Raw genomic sequence first — 18,886 nt, forward strand, 5'->3', positions numbered from 1 at the left:
GCTGGGAGTTAACTCTTAGAAGCAGCAAAAGCTTTAGTGAGAGGAGAGTGCATGAGGTGTGCGGCTGCTCTGAGTAGGGAAAATACAGATCACATTGAGATAAGCAGTCAACTCAGTCCCCAAGGCCTCGAAGCAATTCCAGGGCACTGTGTGTTGTTTCATCATCCACCATATGAAAAATTTAAACTCCAAACAGTAATTTTTATTATGTGATAAATTATTAAAAATTATTTATATTCTTTTTGCTTTTACCTTCCAAATCAGAAAACAATAGATGAAAGGCTGGTGAGAAACCAAAGGCAACAAAATAAACTTATTTCCTTAAAATTCTCAGTTGTTACAGACAGTGGTGCTTTCTGATGGTCTTATGTATTTAAGGATTCACTTAATACTGTGTCTTTAGTTTTGTATTATTCAGATAGATAAATATTAAAAAGGATAGTAATGGTACTTGGAGCTGCACAACACACACACAGAGGAAATTCTCCTACCCAGTGTCAAATCTTTAATTTAGGGTACATCAAATGTACAATAGTATCCTGCTCCTGTACCTTTCCTCACTTATGTGAGTCTAGTATTTTACAAAATTTTTCATTGTGATAATTTGCAGTCATGGGTCAGAGAACAGACAGTATTTATAGTAAACATAGCACAAATATACAAATGATGCACAAAGCCTTAGCTTGAAGCCAGATACATTTTCACAAACAAAACACAGCATGGAACCCGTAGCCATGCCAAGAGTAAGAAAACTGACACTTCTCCATGCAGTGCTGATGGAATATGATGATAGAGCTAGGTCCTGAATTTCAAAATTAATATCAGACATGAAGAAAGACTATGGGTGGCTTTTGCAGGAGTTTAAGGTGATGAGGAACAAAGTATAGATTAGATATTCAGACCAGGAAGGAAGGAAAATTAATGTCTGAATCTTAAATAGCTTTCTGTTAATAAAAGTAGAGAATTGGCTATGGAGCCGGAAAAGATTTTTAACAGAGTGTTAGTAAGTACATAAAGTAGGCTTACTAATGAAATTTGAAAAACTTAATGTTTTAAGTGTCTAACACAAGGAAAACTGTCAAAGGAGTCTCTCTAGTCTTTCTCTAGAGAAAAAAAAAAAGAACTATTCTGAGAAGAATCTCAGTGATGCTGCGACCTTTTACTCTGAGAGGGCTGAGGGTGAAACAGTACTTTGTGGGTATTTCTTACTTTAAGCTCACTGAGACCAGGGAAGTGCTGGTCTCTGGCTATACCCTGTGTTGTAAGCTCTTGGGAAGAACAAGGACATGGTGGCAAAGGTCCAAGGCTGGCGAGCAGGCGATGCTCATTTCAGCACCTTCTGATCTTAACCCAATGCTTCATTAAGAAAAAAGAATACACAGACATAGACATAGACACAGACACACACACACACACACACACACACACACACACACACACACATACCCACAAACACACACACACACAGATTCTCTGACTCTCTCTTTGTATGTGTGTGTGTTAGTTGAATATTCTGTAGCCACATTGATCTTCTGAGATTTTTTTGGTCATCTCTAAAATGTTTCTAAATCTTCAGTTTCATTATTTATTTATTTTTTATTAATTTATTCATATTACATCTCAATTGTTAGCCCACCCCTTGTATCCTCCCATTCCTCTCTCCCTCCCGCTTTCCCCCCCAGTCCTCTCCCCTATGACTGTGACTGAGGGGGACCTCCTCCCCCTGTATATGCTTGTAGAGTATCGAGTCTCTTCTTGGTGAACTGTTATCCTTCCTCTGAGTTTCATTTTTTAATTGTTTGAATATGATACAGTTTATCCCTGGCTGTTTCTAAGAATTAAATGAGATTGAAAGTTTTAAAATACTTTGTCTGAAATAGTGTCCAATCTATGGACTTTAGGGCTCTTTCCAAAACTACACTTCCCTGTATCATTTGTATTCTCCCATTAGTGGGAGGAACAACATTTTATTTCCTAAGAAAGCCTAATTGTAGATTTATTTATTCAAACATTGACATATCCACTTGGCAGCTCAGCAGGGATTTTTATTTGATTGATTTTAGTTTTGTCCACCCGTTTACATAGTTAAGCAAGTGTTCCATTCACTAACATGTTTCTGATTTGAAACTGTGGTGGTCAGTTTCAGTATTCTTTGAAATTATCCTAAATGTCCAAATAACTATGCCTGCATTTAAAAGTAAATCGCTAGTGGGTTTGTTAAGGAACACAATGTGTGTTATTAACTTAGGGTCGCACTTAGTGTTCACAAGGCTTGACTATTGCTCCTCATCACCAGATTTCACCTAGACATAGAAAAGAGTCACAAACCAACAACAGTTCAAATCTCTCTGTAGTGCAGCAGTGCTAAAGTGTTTTAGATACTTGAAGTCTCACCCTGGAAACAGTTGAACAATATTTTTTAACTTTTCTCAAATACTTCATGCCTGTACAATGATGTGCAGCCATGCCTACGGGGACTTTATTTATAGGAACCATGGCTATGACTAGTTCTTTTATGGCATGCTGTTGGAATAAATTCCCCCAAAAGACGAGAAAGAAACAGTATCATTCATTAAACTTCATGGAGGTGCCAGTACCTCACCCCCAACAACCGATTTTTATCTTTGCAAGTTCCACTGTTAGTTTACAGTTGGAAAGTGTAGGGAACCAAAGGCTTAACATTAGTGTTGGTCCCATACATATTAGAGGAACCTAATTTTTATTATAGGCTAGGGAGTTTCTCTTTTCTTCTTATTGACATAGACAGGAAAGGAATGTTTTGGCATAAAGTATGATTAGGCTGGGTTAAAGAATAGTCCCTTTTCCTTGTGGTTTTTGTATGATAGCTTATGATTTCTGTGACATGAATTCTACAAAATAGTCTTTGTTATTTAATGATGGGCAATTTGTGCCTAATTTAGATTTTAATACATTGGTTCCATTAACATCTGCTTTAAAAAATTATATGCATGTATGTATGGGATACAATTTATATATCTGTAATTTAATTTATATATCATATGTATGGTTTTTATTTAATGTAGTGTGTGGTTTATAAATGTAATATATATATATATGTATCTAGTATATACTATATTGTAAGTGTCAGTATATCTCATCTACAACTTATATATATGCATATTACATGCTTCAACAGTTTAGTTACAATTAGCCAAAGTCTGAGAAAAGAGTCTTGGAATAACTTTATGGAATAATCTGTTCCAAAATATATATGTTAAAAGCCTTAAAAATCTAGAGGGCAATTATGGTTATGTTAATCCAAATGCTGCTTCATGAGACATGGCTACAAATGTGCATTCTTTTCAGCAAGTAGCTCACTGCTATTAGTTCCTAACTGCCTCATCATCAGATTAGTAGTTTGAAGTCTTTCTATTGAAAAACCTCCAAATACACTTAAAAATCAAATATAGCAATAACCAAGACAGTTTCAAGATACTTAAGGCATAAGCCCTAACCGACTAGCATTCTAGTGATGCCAACAGTGCATATGGCTTGTATGTTTACCTCTCTAGGGTGTTTCTCTACTATTGGCAGGAGCCAAAGCCCACTCCAGATGAATCCACAAACAGTGTTTACATGTGTACTTCAAAACAAATGAAGTTTGTAATGAGGCATTCTCCTTAACTGCTGGAACAAGTATCAAGATTCCTTTAGTGTTTAATTCAAAATTTATGGGGAATGTTGCCCCACTATCTTTAAATGTTTCTAGTTCTCTTAAATTAATACCCAAAGGATTCACCTCGGATAAGGATATCCTACACGCTGCTGTACCTGCTTAGCCTTTTTTTTCTCTTTATGCTTTTTCGGCATTCCTTTGACCAACCATGAAGTTCTTCTACGTGCTAAGGTTTTTATATTCTGTTCCTTCCCAGTGGAGTTCATTGGTAGGGCATCTGTTAATAAGGCCCCAGTTCACAGCTTTACAACAATTTTTAATGAAGTGGCATTTTATTGAGTAGATAAAACATCATCTATTTCTAAATCGCCAGAAGTTACTCTTATTAAAACTTTATTTTTTTTTCCCTTTGAGGTTGTTCATCTATCTAGAAGCAGTTTAAGAGGACTTTCTTTCCTCTGTAAAAATTAATATCTACAAGAATATATTGTGAAAGTATAATATAATTTTATTTACTTGGGGTATGTGAATATATATATATTCAGAAGTACATTACTTATAAGTGTGACAGAGAAAGAGCATAAGTTATATTAGTGTTCAGATGCCATTGTAATAACACAGAAATCTACACTGGAGATCTTCATGTGAGATCAGGACATTGTATGAGGTAGCAAATATGGTAAATTGAGGTGTTATGGCGATAAGGTTTTCTGTTCAAACGACATTCTATCTTCTTTGTATCACTTCTTTCTCTTCGAATCAATAATGTATGTTTTCATGCACTATTTTAGCATCAGTGCATTGTGTTCATTGTAAAGTTCCATTGGAAACAACTAAACAGAGGTAGGATTGTAAGTGATTGAGTGGACATTCTGGTTCAAGGTCAGACTGTATGATATAATCATCTTTAATTGGCAGATATTGTGATCCTGAGACACATTTATTCACCGCCAGAATGATTTAATGAGCTAATGTCTTTTAAGCATAGTGTTTGACACATATAAATAATCAGGAGTAAGCTTTTTTGCCTTTATAAGAGTTGTTTTCCTTTAACTGAATCCCCAGAATTCATCTTTAGCAAGAGAAGGACTACTGTTTAGAGCATGGCTTAGTCTGAGTTTTTATGAGTTACAGAGACACAATGGATGCCCTGAGCATAGTCTGGATGCTATGTTAGGAGAAAGAGATGCCTCTAGCTATAGAGAAGAGCAAGGGTCTGTTGGAGGGTTTGAGGAAGGTCTTAGCAGTGAAAGAGTCCAGTGACGTGGCAGGTAGGTGGAGAATAAGGAGAGAAAGCGTTTAGAAGAGATCTTTTGAGCGATATCACGATCAGTCATTTGATAGAACGCCAGTCATTCTGGTCCTAATTTTAATAGCTGTTAACACAAATATCCTTGGATGTTCTGGCACTTTGAGGAATAAAGAGACTGGAAGTTCTGTTTGGGGCTGTCCTTTTGCTGCCCAAGTAGCCTGGTGGTCATCCTTCGAGGCACCGTTGAGAAAGGGGCTAGAGAACACAGCAGGTGTAAGAATTCAGAGTCAGAGCTAAAGAGAGACCAAGTCACCATCCATATGCCACACTGATCACTGGAGGGTTTTGGTAAGATGCAAGATAGTACTTTTCACAATCCTCTCTTGAAAATGGTGACCCAATGCAACCCGTGGTCTGTGGCATCCTTAATAAAGGAAGCAACGGTCCCAAGATAAATCCAGGGGTTATGTCTCAAAAGAAGGCATCTGCAGGCTTCAAGGAACAAGGAATGTACACATTTCAGAAGATGTGTGTCCTATGCTAATAGGAACAACAGTCATCCTCTGACTCTGTGCTGTGCATCACCTTCCTTTTGTCCTGTCCACTTCTCTTCCCCATCTTCATTTTCCCTCTCCTCCTTCCCAGTTCTCCTCATTCTTTCCCCCTTTGATCTTATCTCTTTCCCTTCTTCCACTTTGTCCCACCTGCCTTCTTTTATATATGTTATATTTTGGATATGTTTGTTCTAAACACTTACCTCTATATATTCTCATATTTATTTATAGCTTTTTTTTCTATTTGCTTTGAAACTTTCATTCTGTCTCTCCAAAATCATTCTCCCTCTTCTCTTTGGTACTGCCTAAGTTCGAAAACCTATTCACACCAATTCAGCTTTCCAAATTAGATCTGTAAATAGCCTCACTTGTATGTAGTTCTACCTGCTTTAAGTGACCTAAGACAGATTATTGAATGAAAATATGACTGGTATGAGCTCTATAATTAATCATATATTTTCAGGCATCAATTTGTCCTTTACGAATCTAGTTAGTTAAATTAGTCTCTCTGAAAATATTACATATTGACTTGTGCTTGGGTTGGAATTCTCTTCTGGACCATGGCACCCGCAGAATAATTAATCTGAGTGAACAGTGCAGAAGTCAAGTGAGATTGCCCACTTCCTGAATTCTCTGTAGAAGTTACTAGCCTCGGTTGACACTTCCTAATATTGATTGCTCTTGAAAGACAAAATGAATGACATAGCCCAGTAGGATTATTCCTAAAATGTATGCTAAAAATAAGTAGGCAAGCATCTGAGCCCTTGCCCGGTCCTTCCTTTTCATGCATTGCATGGGAGATGCCAAAGAATTGTTATCTTTTTCCTGTCCTCAGAACAGAGCCCACATAGTGAATACCTGAGTGACAAGCAATCTGGCCTATCCATATGACCATATTGTTTCCATCCCCTAATTAGCCTGGTCCTCACTGTGCTGATGAGGAAACAGATGCATGAAGCAGCAAATTACCTTCTTCTCGCCTCTGAACAGCGAAAAAAGACACAGCATTTAATTGTCTCATTTGAACTTGGGCCATTCAAAAGCAATAAAGTGGAAACAGTCACGAAGGGGAACAGTGCTCTTAAAAACATGTTTTCCTTTCACTTAAAACTCACCACAGAATATTCACTTGAATTAATAGGAGTTTTGGCAACTTCAGTTAGAGATGATCATTTCGTATTACAAGACAGAGAGCCATTTGGGCCATTAATTGACAGGAATAAATTGAGATGAGTGTAAAGTGTTTGTGGTCCCGAGGGTGTCCTGCTTGCTTCCCTTCATGCCTGCTGCTCAGTCAAATCAATTGTCGTGGTCCCTTTTGCATTCTTTATCTGATCATTTTGAAGGTATAGTCCTGAAAAGCCATCAAAGTGACCACGGTAGCAGGACGAAAACAAGGCTGGAGCTGCCAGTGTGAGTCAGTTTCACTGACACAGAAGATCTTTAGCTTTGAATTTTGCCTCCTAGTCACAACTTTGTAATATTTTGTTATTTTTTATTCACACTTTTGGGACTTTTCAGTCCCTAGCAGAGTTCTAAGTATTTGTGTTCAACTACGATTCCCTAGACAGTTAACATTTTTCCAAAGTTTGACTAAATGTTTTACATAGATCACTCAAACTAATCTTTAGAATCCCACTATGATGGTGTCACTGTTATGATATCATTTGGTGCTTTAGATAACTGGAGTCTATGGCATTAAAATATGTAAGAACCAATGATCCAAAGACAATCCTAAAATACAAAGAGAAGCAGAAAAATATTTAAGCAGAGTTATCAAATTTGAATATATATTTCCCAGGTATCGTCTTTGGCGCTTTACTTCATGAAGTAAAGCTGTGCACACAGGTATTAATGTAAAGAACATATGCAAAATAGTATCTGAGGCCCAGTGGATGAAGGTGGGAATTTGTTCTGGCATGTGCAGTTAGTTGTGAGACTCACTGATACTGTAAGGTCTATATGGCCGAAGTGGTATTTAGTCTCTAGATGATTGGGGATCCTTCTGTATCACTTCTGTTCATCTACCAGGAGAGCCCAGGCACAAATTGCATGTGCCTACACTGAGAAATGAACATTGTGAATCTCTGTCAAGACAAACCTTGCTTGCAGTTTCATTACTTGAAACATGAAGTCCCAAGAGTGAAAATGCAGGCTAAAGAGGGGGAGGCTATTTTAACAGCAAGGCATGTGCATTTACACACTCTTAAGATGCACTGTGCCCAGTGTTCACAAAATACGAGTCAAGGGCCAGTGAGATGGCCCTTGCCTGATGAGTTCAGTTTGATATCTGAGACCCACATAATAGAAAGAGGAAATTGATTCCCATGATCTATCCTGGTATCTACACACCACAGAGTATGCACCCTCAATTAAATAAATACAGTTTAAATAATCCTAAAACACAGTTATCCTCTATTAATTTAGTAAAATTTTCTGAAACATCTGCTGTATTCCAGGTCTATTGGTCATATAAGACTAAGTAAAATCAAAACTTTCAACTTAAGAATGAAAAACAACTTCATTAATATTGCCAGAGATTCCATTATAAACTGAGGAAAGTGTTAAAAGAAAAGTGTAACGACATGTAAATGAAAGACATTAGAGGGGTGTGTGTGTGTGTGTGTGTGTGTGTGTGTGTGTGTGTGTGTGTGTGTGTGTGTGTGCGTGCTGTGAGGAAATCATTTTTTGAACTGAAATCTCTAGAATATAGAAAAAAAATTTATGTCCGAAGTACATGATTTGTATTTCAAACCGCTGCTCTGATTTCATTGAGGAGAGTGGAACAGAGAAGGGGAATGAGGCCGAGAGGAAAGTGGTTTGTCTGACTGAGGGTTGAGAGGGGACTATGGAGAAAATCATGTGAATCTGTTTTGAAAATGCAGGTGATAAAATGTCAGTTATGTTTCCTGTGACTAAAAACTAGCATTTACTCTGTTCTGTACATACTAACTCATTAGACCCATGACATGACACCTGACTATATACCATTGTTAACTGTGAAATAGTTACTACTCCTTCCATTTTTTATCTGCTCAAATACTAAGAGGTATGTAAACAGTTATAACACAGTGTTATAATTTAAGTAATAGTTACTTAGGTGTTTTATGGTTCTTATAATTAATTGTGCAGAGATGGTTTGATAGAAGTAATGACATCAGAGATTAGTATTTAAGGATTTAATCTATAATGGGGACACTTTTGGTGGAAAGAAAATGAGGAGATAGGACGCTCAGTGCTGTCATGGTGTATTAAATACTGTTAAGTTTGACAAAGAAAAAAGGTCATGAGAGGCAGGACTATAATATTTTAAGAATGTATAAGACAGTGCAGATCTCATTATTCATAAAGTATTCATAGTTTCAACATAAGTACAGCATGGAGACATAAAATCTTGGATGCAGTGTGTTTTGTCTGATATTGTGGATTGCTTATCAGGGCTTCATTTTTTATAAAAAAGTTTAAGATTATTGTGAATAGTTTAACAAATATGGGTAAATCTCATTACATATATTTTTCATGATAATAATACCCTGCATAAATTTTAATAGATTATCATTTTCAATGAATTAAAAGTACCATAGATATATTTAGTTGATTGGGATTAAACCTAGAGTCCCACACATGCCCGATGAAGGCTCGGCTTTGGAGCAATAGCCTTATTGTTTCATCAAGCCTTGATCTTGTGATCTCAGCTTCCTGAGTGTTGGCAATTATAGGCCTGTTCTACAAGGTCAGGATACTATGAAGTCTCACAGGCACATTCTGAGACACTGAGATAAACAAGTGCTGAATATATGAAAATTACAGTATTAGTAAGCTATCATTCCATGCATATACCAAAATTAATATGTTCTGTTCTGTTTTGAAAATGAGTACATTTAATTTTTTAAGTTAAAACTTACTCTTCTATCTAATTCGTGTACTCTTTCTAATCACATATTTCTGACCACAATATGATAAATATTCCGATATATGCCCTGCAATTTTCAGATGAAGGACATATATATCTATGTACTCAAACACAACTTCCTCATTTGAAAAGGTTCAGAATCATTTCTTCTACCTTTAAAGTATGAAGCTCAGGCAATCATTATCTGTGTCCCACCTACTGGGGACACGATACTAGGACATGTTAGAAACACCACAGTAAGCCAATAGCTTTATTCTCAATTTATAAAATAGTTGTTAATTACTTAGGGTTACCAGTGATCACTGAATCCACCATCCCACACATGTACTTAAATATAGTCTGTTGTTAGTAACATAAAAATAAAAGAAAATTAAAAATGATCATTGTGTACTCTATTACAAATGACTAAGTATGAAGCTATGTGAAAAAAATTTTTTTGCCTTTGGAATTTAATTAGCATGTTTTTCTAGAATCATTGCCCAGAAATTATGATGTAAAACAAATTTTCACTTTGTCAAAATGCAGTTAGGGATCTATTATGAACTGCTACTACAGTTCAGAAAATGGTTAGGAGTGGAAACCTGCTTTCACATGCCAGTTCTGATGGAATAGGTAAGCACCACATTAGTCATCTTATTTCCCCATTGCGCTGATTACTGGCATAGTCAGGACAACCAATTCACATCTCCCAAGCCTATCAGAAACATGAAATAATTTTAATGACAGAATAATAATTAATATATTAGACACATACTTAATAACAATAGCATGTATAAAATCAGGACAACACAGTGTTATCTGAATTGTAGCCCTTTGCATTTTTCCTCTGTAGTTCCATATAACAATGTGTATTTGTTTATTAATCTTATTTTACCCAGACCTTTCACTTCCTTCATATTAAACTCATTTATTTCATTAAAAAGTAAGCATGCAATGTCACCAAAGAAGTAACAATATGTATCAAACAATTCTTGAAAGATAGCAATCTTATTTATTTCATACAAGATAAATTAATAGATATAACTTATAATGATATAATTAATAATATAGTATCTAAGCTTGCTAGTTACTCTCAATCTTTTGTTCCATAATATTCAAAGTGTGGGGTTTCATGCACATGCTAATGTTCCATGAAACAGGAATTGAGGGCCACCAGCTAGGAATGTAGTAGTAGTTTGATATTATATCATATGTTTACAAAGTACTACAAAATGCAGTTTTGAAACTAGCACAACCAACCTATCTCTTCACTATATGCAGGCTTAGAATTATTATTAGGACTACCTCTTGACTTTCAATCTCTCAGCATTTGTCTTTCTTAAAATTCACTAAAGGGAAGTGATATTTTTCGCATGTTAATCAAGACTTCTCAAATTATGTATTTTGTAATTTTATTTTCTATTTACTATTAAGTGGTGTGGTAAAAACCCAAATAGAGATTAGAGTCTTACGGATCTGGAGTCAAATGAGAGAGCATTTTTAGCTGCACTATTAGGAAGATTGCTTATATTTTCTGATTTTTTTTTTTTGTTTTCATAACTGTGAGATGACATAGTAATAGCTATTACTACATCAAATATGTGTTGTCTTGATATGTATCTAGATTCTACCACCTTTAAATTTCCTTTCTTTTATTCTCTTTATTTATTAAACAAGTTGGATTTATAAAATATACATGTACTTTTTATAGTGCAATGCACCTACTTATAAAACCAACTTATGATTGATAACCTTTAATAGTATTCCATTAGAATATATTTGATTGGCAAATGTTGGAGTTTGCATGATTCAAGTGTTTTTTAAATCTTAGTTTAGTTTTAAAATGATACATCACATATGTATTACATTTCTGACCATGTGCCTAATACTAAATAAAAATTGCTTAAAAGGAGGAAAGGCATCCGCTCATGGTTGTAATGGTTTCAGTCCAAGGTATCCACCCACGGCTTAGAAGGTGATAGCAAGCACAGTGCTAAGGTGTGAAAACACACGGAGATGAGAGAATGTTTAGTTCAGTTCATGACAGCCAGGAAGAGAGAAGGAAAATGATGGGGCGGGGGTTGGGGGTGGTGGGACAAGAGAAGGGAGAAGAGAGAGGACATGAAGAACACGTGGAGGGAGAGGATGAGGAAGATGTTGCAAGTCTTTCTTGTCCTCTTTTCCTGATGTTATATTGTAACCACATGTACATTTGCTTATATAAGCATTTATTGTTTATTAGATTCCATGTTGCAGAGGTTGTGTGACATCGCCTAATATTATGAGTGCACTCTAAGCCCATCACCCTTCCTACACACTTCTTTAGAGCTGAGTAGAATTCTACTGGGTAAATGCACTAAAATTTCGTTATCTATTCATCTGGTGATGGGCCAGTAGGTTCGTTCTAATTCTTTGCTGCAATGTTTAAGGCAGCAATAAACATGGAGGAGCCACCAAAATTACTATAATCTTTTTTTTTTAAATCTTATTTGTTGAACTTATTTTACCCATTTTCTTCACATTTGTTCTGGTGACTAAGGTGCTGCTCCTCATGTGTGAGTCCTGTTCTCAGGGCTCCATGTCATTACACGTACCCGTATGACAACTGCTCTTCCCTACCCTTTAGCTTTAACGTTTTCTCTCAGTAAATTTAAAATGAAAATAAATGAAGCCATCAGGGCTTACTCTTGCCAATTTTGTTTAAGCTCTTACTTTTGATCTCCCCTTTGAGATTAGAGTGTTCTTGCGGTGAGAAAGAGTTAGATATTATTTTCTACTTTTCATTGTGTATGTGTGCACACATGTGAATGTGTGTGTGTGAATGTGTGTGTGTGAGATAGGTAGTTGCATTTATGCACATCTGTGTGGAGGCCAGAGGCTAGCTTTCTGTTCTTTTCCCATCACTTGCCACCTTATTGTTTTGAGACACCCTCCCACCGAGCCCCCCCATCGCCCGGAATAGTGCGCTCCTTGGATCTGCTGGTCTCTGCGTCTGTACTTGGGTGACAGCCACGCCCCACAGTGAATTCACATCCTCATGCTTGCTTTGAAGGCACTTTACACACCCAGCCGTATCTCCAGGCTTGGGGAAAATAGTGTTTTAGTTCACCTTTCTAGTTTTAAGATGATGAATAAGCCCCGAAACATTATTATACATGTTGGATGATTAAGAAATATGAATTCTTTCCCTTGGCTCATTCTTCAACACTGTGATCCAATCTGCTTCGTTTCTTGTTGGAGGGTGCAGCATTGAACATAGCAACAGACAACAGTGGAGTAGGCCTGTCGGTCTGACGTTACCTCTGCTAGGCACTCTGCTGACTGAGTTTATTTAGTCTGAGTGCCCTAGGATTTTTTTTTTTTCCTAATGAGACTCGTTCTCTTCTATCCACTACCTCCTCCTTTTCTCCCTTCTTCTTCTCTCTTCTTCTCTCTTCACTTCTTTCGCCTTCCACTTTCTATCTTGTTATGAGCCCTGGAATTTCTAGCCTTCTGCTTCGACTTCCAAAGTGCTTAGGACTGCAGATCTGTACCGCCATGTCTGGCCATGGTTCTCTGGTTTAATAGATTACCATACCTTAGCGAACTTCATATTGATTAATAATAAAAATAGTTTTGAACGCCTACTATATGTAAGACATTAATGCTGTTTGCAAAATGTCATTTATTGACCCTCACTTGCCTTTGTAGAAAGAATTCTTTTCAACTCTGTGTAATAAAGTTATCTGGGTGTATACGTTTAAAGTTTTATTCTGGAAAGCTGACATAGTTATTTAAAGCATGTATGTGTTTGTTAGTTCCTCAGATTGAATTAGTACGTGGCATTATTAGTTGATGCTTAAGAATTTGAACTTTGCAAGCAAGCTTTACAATGTGAACAAAAATAAAATAATTGAAACTCATTCATGAACTGCTACTCCCGTATTGAAATGTGAAAAAGCATCAGTATTAGAATTGCTGAGATAAAATTTGCTATTACCCAATTACAGCTACTTAATGGTGCAAATCAATAAAAATAAATCCAATAATTTTCAAAATGTCTGCTACAATGTAACTTCCTGGAAATTTTCAGCCCTCATCCACATGTTAGAAAAGAAGCTAAGTCTAGATCTACAAAATATATCTTTTCATATATTCATTTTTGAAAGATGAACAAAAAGGAAAGCATATTCCTTAGCCACTCAGTGTTTGTAATGTATATATTCATATTTTGTAGAAATTCTGCTTAAGAAGTATAGCACAATGAAGGAAAAAAAGCCCAGCATAATAATCTTCATTTCAGTGTAATAATTAAACTTTTCCATCGTTTCTAGCTGAGATGATTGGATTTCAGGAGAATAAGTTATATCGTTACTTTGAGAGTTCCTGGGGTTTCTGATACCCTCTCATGTATAACTAATCCTGGTCCAATCATTCCAAATGGATAAGCAACGGAGCCCATTTTGCATTCCTTGCAGAAGTGCTGGCTGATGACGGACAAGTGTTGTGTACAGAGAGCATCACTGGGTTATGGCCAGTGGGAAATTGTTGCATCTCAGGAAAGGTTTGCATGCCAATTACCCTTTCCCTTATTTCTTTGTTTAATATTTAGACAAGGTGATTAAGCTCAAAATTTAAATTTCTCAGTGTTTTTGCATGTATCATAAATGGGATGGTAATTCTGCATTATGAAACACAGGCCAATTAATCACCTTTTGAACTGAGTCATGCAGCTAATTGAATGAAACTATCTAGGGACACACACAAAATAATTAGTTTATGCCTCTTAGGCTGTCAGTATCAGGGTATTTATTATAATATGTCGTTTTTCCGCATGTGAGAACATTAATGCAGAATAATATTTTTCAGCCTTAGGGCTTTTATTTCTTAATGCATGAGTCCATTTGCATGTAAAGTTTAACGCATAAATATAATTTGGATATTCTGTGGCAGATAAAATATATTTACCATTCATAATTAGATGAGCACATTAATTTTGAGATTAGTGTATGGGCCAGAATGTGGTGTGTGGTGTGTTGTGTATGTGTATGTGTGTGTGTGTGTGTGTGTGCGTGCGTTTGTGTGTGTTTATAAACATTTAAATATTTTAATTATCCAGAGAAATTGGATAATGAAGGAAAGCATGGCTCTTGTAATAAACGATGGACTGGAAGGTATACACAGTTTGTTTGCCCACCTTTGAACACACGTGATTTGCCAGGGGTATATAATGAATTCTGAAATGAGCTAAGGTGTTTCTCTTCTTTGATACGCTGGGATGGCAGTAATGGTAGGGATCTGAGAAGAGTTTGGGGACAAGAAACCGTGATCAGAATATATTCTACAAACAAAACTATTTTCTTTTTTCTAAATCATACTTTTTCTTAACCTCCTTAAAAAAAATAGATTCTTTTATCATCCAATACAACCTGAATATAGTTTTCCCTCCTTCTAATCCACCCAATTCCTCCTCAACTTCTCATCCATTCTGATCCACTCCCTTTCTGTCTTTCATTGGAGAAGAACCTGCTTCTAATTGATAACAACAAAACATAACAAAATATAATATAGTAAGATAAAACGAAAGCCATCGTATAGAAGTTGGACAAGCCAAGCCAACAGAAAAAAAAAAAAACAAAACAAAAAAAAAAAACAAAAGAGCCCCAAGAGAAAGCACAGGAATCAGCCAATCACTACACATTCAGGAGCCCTTATGGGGCTGCCCCATAAGGGCAGTAAACTTAGAGCTACAGTATACACGCAGAGGACTGGAGCGGACCTGAGTGGTCCATGTGCTTATTGCTTGAGTCTCCGTGAGATCATCTGAGCTTTGCTGGGTTGTTTTAGATTGCTTTGTTCTCTTGCTGCCCTTTGTCTCTTCTGGCTCTCCCTCCATTTCCATCTGCTCCTCTGTGGCTTTCCTTGAGTTTTGAAGGGAAGGATTTGACGGAGATATAAACAAATGTATTCTCAATAAAAACGAAGCTTCTCTTTCCTATTCCAGTCACCGACTCCTTTAATGGCAAGCTTTTAGCCCTAATTTTTATCGTCCCTCAAACATATCTTCATGTTTCCATACCTTGCTTCTCGGCTACCATGTCCCTGTCTTAGCTTCCACTGCCTTATTTATTTATTTTTCACTCTCATCAATTTATAACTGGAACCATTACAGTAGTCTATTATCTTCATACCATTTAGCCTCTTTTTTTAATTTAAAAACATTTTATTTTCAGTGCATGAATGTATTGCCTGCACCTATACCACATGAGGTGCCCGGAGAGGCCAGAGAGAGAGAGTATGTTGGATCCCTTGGAACAGGATGTTGTAAGCCAGCATGTGGGTGCTGTGAATCAAATCCACATGATCTGGAAGAGGAGCCAGAGATATTAATCATGAGCCTTCCCTGCAGCCATTCTCCACTGTTCCTGAAAGATTTTTTCCCCTATAGGTCTGGTTGAGTGAAGATTTTAAAAGTTTTAGTTATTAGATATTAAAGTCCAAATGAGTAGACATGGCTTTGCATGGTAGTTCACAGGTCTCATTGTGCACTTAACAATCATGTTTTTGCATATTTCAATGCAAGATTAATCTCTTATGAATTTACTATGATTACCTGTAATAACTCTGCATATTAATGGGATTCATGCTATTTTTAATTTATATTTTTATTAAATATTTTATGCATACATTTATATTATTACACATATGTACAATAAACTACCGAAAGCAAGAAGAACAATGAAACAATCAGGAATTGTATATGTTACATTCATAGTGTTTTGTCTATTTATATTTGGCAGCCCTGAAGAAAACATCTTTGCTATATTGGTGCATCTAAAATTCTGAATATAAATCAATATCTACCATATAACGTCATTATCAACTGAAATATCTATCTAGACCTGAAAATATCTTAAACCCTAAACAACTAAGCTTAATTGTAGAACTATAGTATCTGATTTTCAATCCCATCACAGAGACTTGAGAAGGAATAAAAGTAATTACCTGAGTATACACGGAGTGCAGGTTAAGCAGCTTCCCAAATGAAAAGATGACAGATGGATTGCTACCTGAATCGTCACCCAGAACTCTATAATGCGGAAGCATCATCTTCAGCTTTCTGGCCTAATATATCTGACAGACATATTTGTGAGACAGGAACTATTGAGGACTTGTTTACCCTGTCTTGGCAGAGTTTGGCTGTTGAATCTGCCTGAATTCAAGCTTGTCCTTTTTTAGGCAGAATTCTGTCTGAGGTAGAAACAAGAACATTTTCCCCAGTGGCTTGTTTGCCACATTTGAAGCCATCTCAGTGAGGAGGTTCTTTGATGATCATCATCTTTGATGTAGGCTGGGTGTTGCCGGGGGTTAACCTGTTTCCTTGTAAATGTACCTTTGAAATAATAAAAAACATCTTTAAATGCCATATTCTGCATGTCTCTGAGGTTTTTGAAGACCTTATCTAACTATTTTACCTTATCTTCCTATAGAGTCACATATATTTGTTAAACCGAGGATATATATTCTTGTGATAAAAATAGAGTAGTAATTGATATGACCATGATTTTATCAACCCAAAATTAACTTGTATAACTTACTTATCCTAAACAGCCTGCAGTAGCGCTTTCAAGGTATTGGACGTTAACCTTGTGTTATAATTGAGCTGTATGGGTACAATATCACATATTAGAGTAGAAATATATATGATGTGTGTGAAGACTAATCTTGATTCATGGTATTTTGCTACATGCACCCATAGTGAATTATTAGAGCCAGGATTCCTTTTTTCCTTTCTTAACACCAGATGCCAAGGTCTAGTAATCACTTTTTACATTCATAAACCTTTTGGCTTTTTCTATAAGAGTGAGTGGTGACAGTTTTCCTATTCTATATCTGGCTTATTTTAATTACTATGATGTCCTTGGATCCAACTTGTGTTGCTGAAGGTGATGAGAAACTACTCCTCTTCTCACTCCATTCTATTATTTATGGTAGTTATAATTTGTTTTATGCCTTAATAAATTTATGGCCATCAAGTAAACCCTTAGTGTACATTCATTTATTTGGCACGATGAGCTCATTTCCACAGTGATGGTACTGCCACATTGTGTGGTATATTTATTTTTAGTCTTCTGAGGAACTTCAATTTATTTCTCTGTATTGGCTATACTAATTTATACCTCTACCAAATTTTGTCCATACTGCTTTAAATACTGCCATATTGGGTTTCTTGGGTTTTAGGTAAGAATATGATACCTCATCTGTAAACCTTTCTGCCTGAGCGAATACTCTCCTCTGTTGCTGCTCACAAGGGAACTTTCTTACCATTAGCTTTCCCGATTTCTCATTCTCTTTAAAGAGAATTGCTCTCTCATTTACCTTTTTTTAATGGCACTCTTAAAAGATATTGCCATTAACTGTGATCTTTCTCCATTTTTCACAATCATCTTTCAAATGTTTCGACTCTATTTTTTATGTGTTTTAACCAACAGCTCTGTATAGGATATATAGTAGTTACCCAGAATATGTGTTAAAGTTAATTGTGAAATTCTTGGTATCTGACTTAGTTAACAGCATACTGACCTGCCATTGTTGAGGGCTGGCTGAATGGATGGCCTGAATGAACTGCTGTTTTGGCAAACACCTGTAGTCTTAGTCCTGAAGAGGAATAGGTGGAAGGGTTAGGAGTTTAATGACACCTTGGCTAACATTGCAAGTTCTAGACCAACCACAGCTACATAAATCAAGACTGGCAGAACAATGGCTAGTTGTTCCAATTATATTATATTTTAAAACAGAAGATAGCTTGTTAGCTTATTGGTACTTTGCATATAAAAATTATTGTTAAACTTCTGTGATAAAATAGTACAATAATATTATTGGAGTGTTTTGAGAGAAAGTGAATATTGTTACTATCTTCTTTCTAAAATGTAACAAGATCAAAATGTGATTATAATTTGGATGGCTAAATAAAAATTTTACAAATTTAAAATATTTATGTTTAGATTTTTACGTATTTATCCTGTTTCAATACATATTTTAAATTAGAAAACTGTCCTAGTCATTTAAAAAAGTTCTAGACAATAAAAAGGGAATTCAAGGAGAAAATTGGGTGGTGTAAAAGCTGTAGAATGAATTTTAATGTATTTTAATGTGGTTATTAAAAATAAAGGTTTTAGAAATAATGAGACCAAATTATGCTAATAAAACATGAGGTAATGATTTAATGGCATCAGTCCTGAGAATGGTATAAGACATTCAGCAGGAGCACCATTAAAATGAAATAGAGTCACCCCTGTGCAGGGCTTGGGTTATCCCTTTCTGAAGGCGGCTCTGTATCTTGTCAAGGAAAACCAAGTGTTGGAACAATCTAGAATGATGGAGTTACAATTACCTAGAAGACAATGTGGCCAGTGACACAGAGAAGGATCAAACTGCACATATTCAGGTCAGAATAATGAGATGAAAATGTGCAGTGTTACTATAAAACTAACTCTGTTGCTCCCTATTTGACCACTTCCCCTTGGTGGGGAGGCCACTCAGAGGAAGGGGAAGCAGGCTGTTTAGATGAG

At 36.1% G+C, this 18,886-nt stretch overlaps 1 protein-coding gene across 1 annotated transcript in view; it reads left to right on the forward strand.

The window, feature by feature from the left end:
- Nucleotides 1-18,886, forward strand: part of Erbb4 (erb-b2 receptor tyrosine kinase 4) — a 1,024,038-nt gene that overhangs the window by 54,181 nt on the left and 950,971 nt on the right. The window lies entirely within an intron of this gene.

The sequence above is a fragment of the Acomys russatus genome, chromosome 12 (assembly GCF_903995435.1).
Source record: "Acomys russatus chromosome 12, mAcoRus1.1, whole genome shotgun sequence".
Taxonomy (NCBI): domain Eukaryota; kingdom Metazoa; phylum Chordata; class Mammalia; order Rodentia; family Muridae; genus Acomys; species Acomys russatus.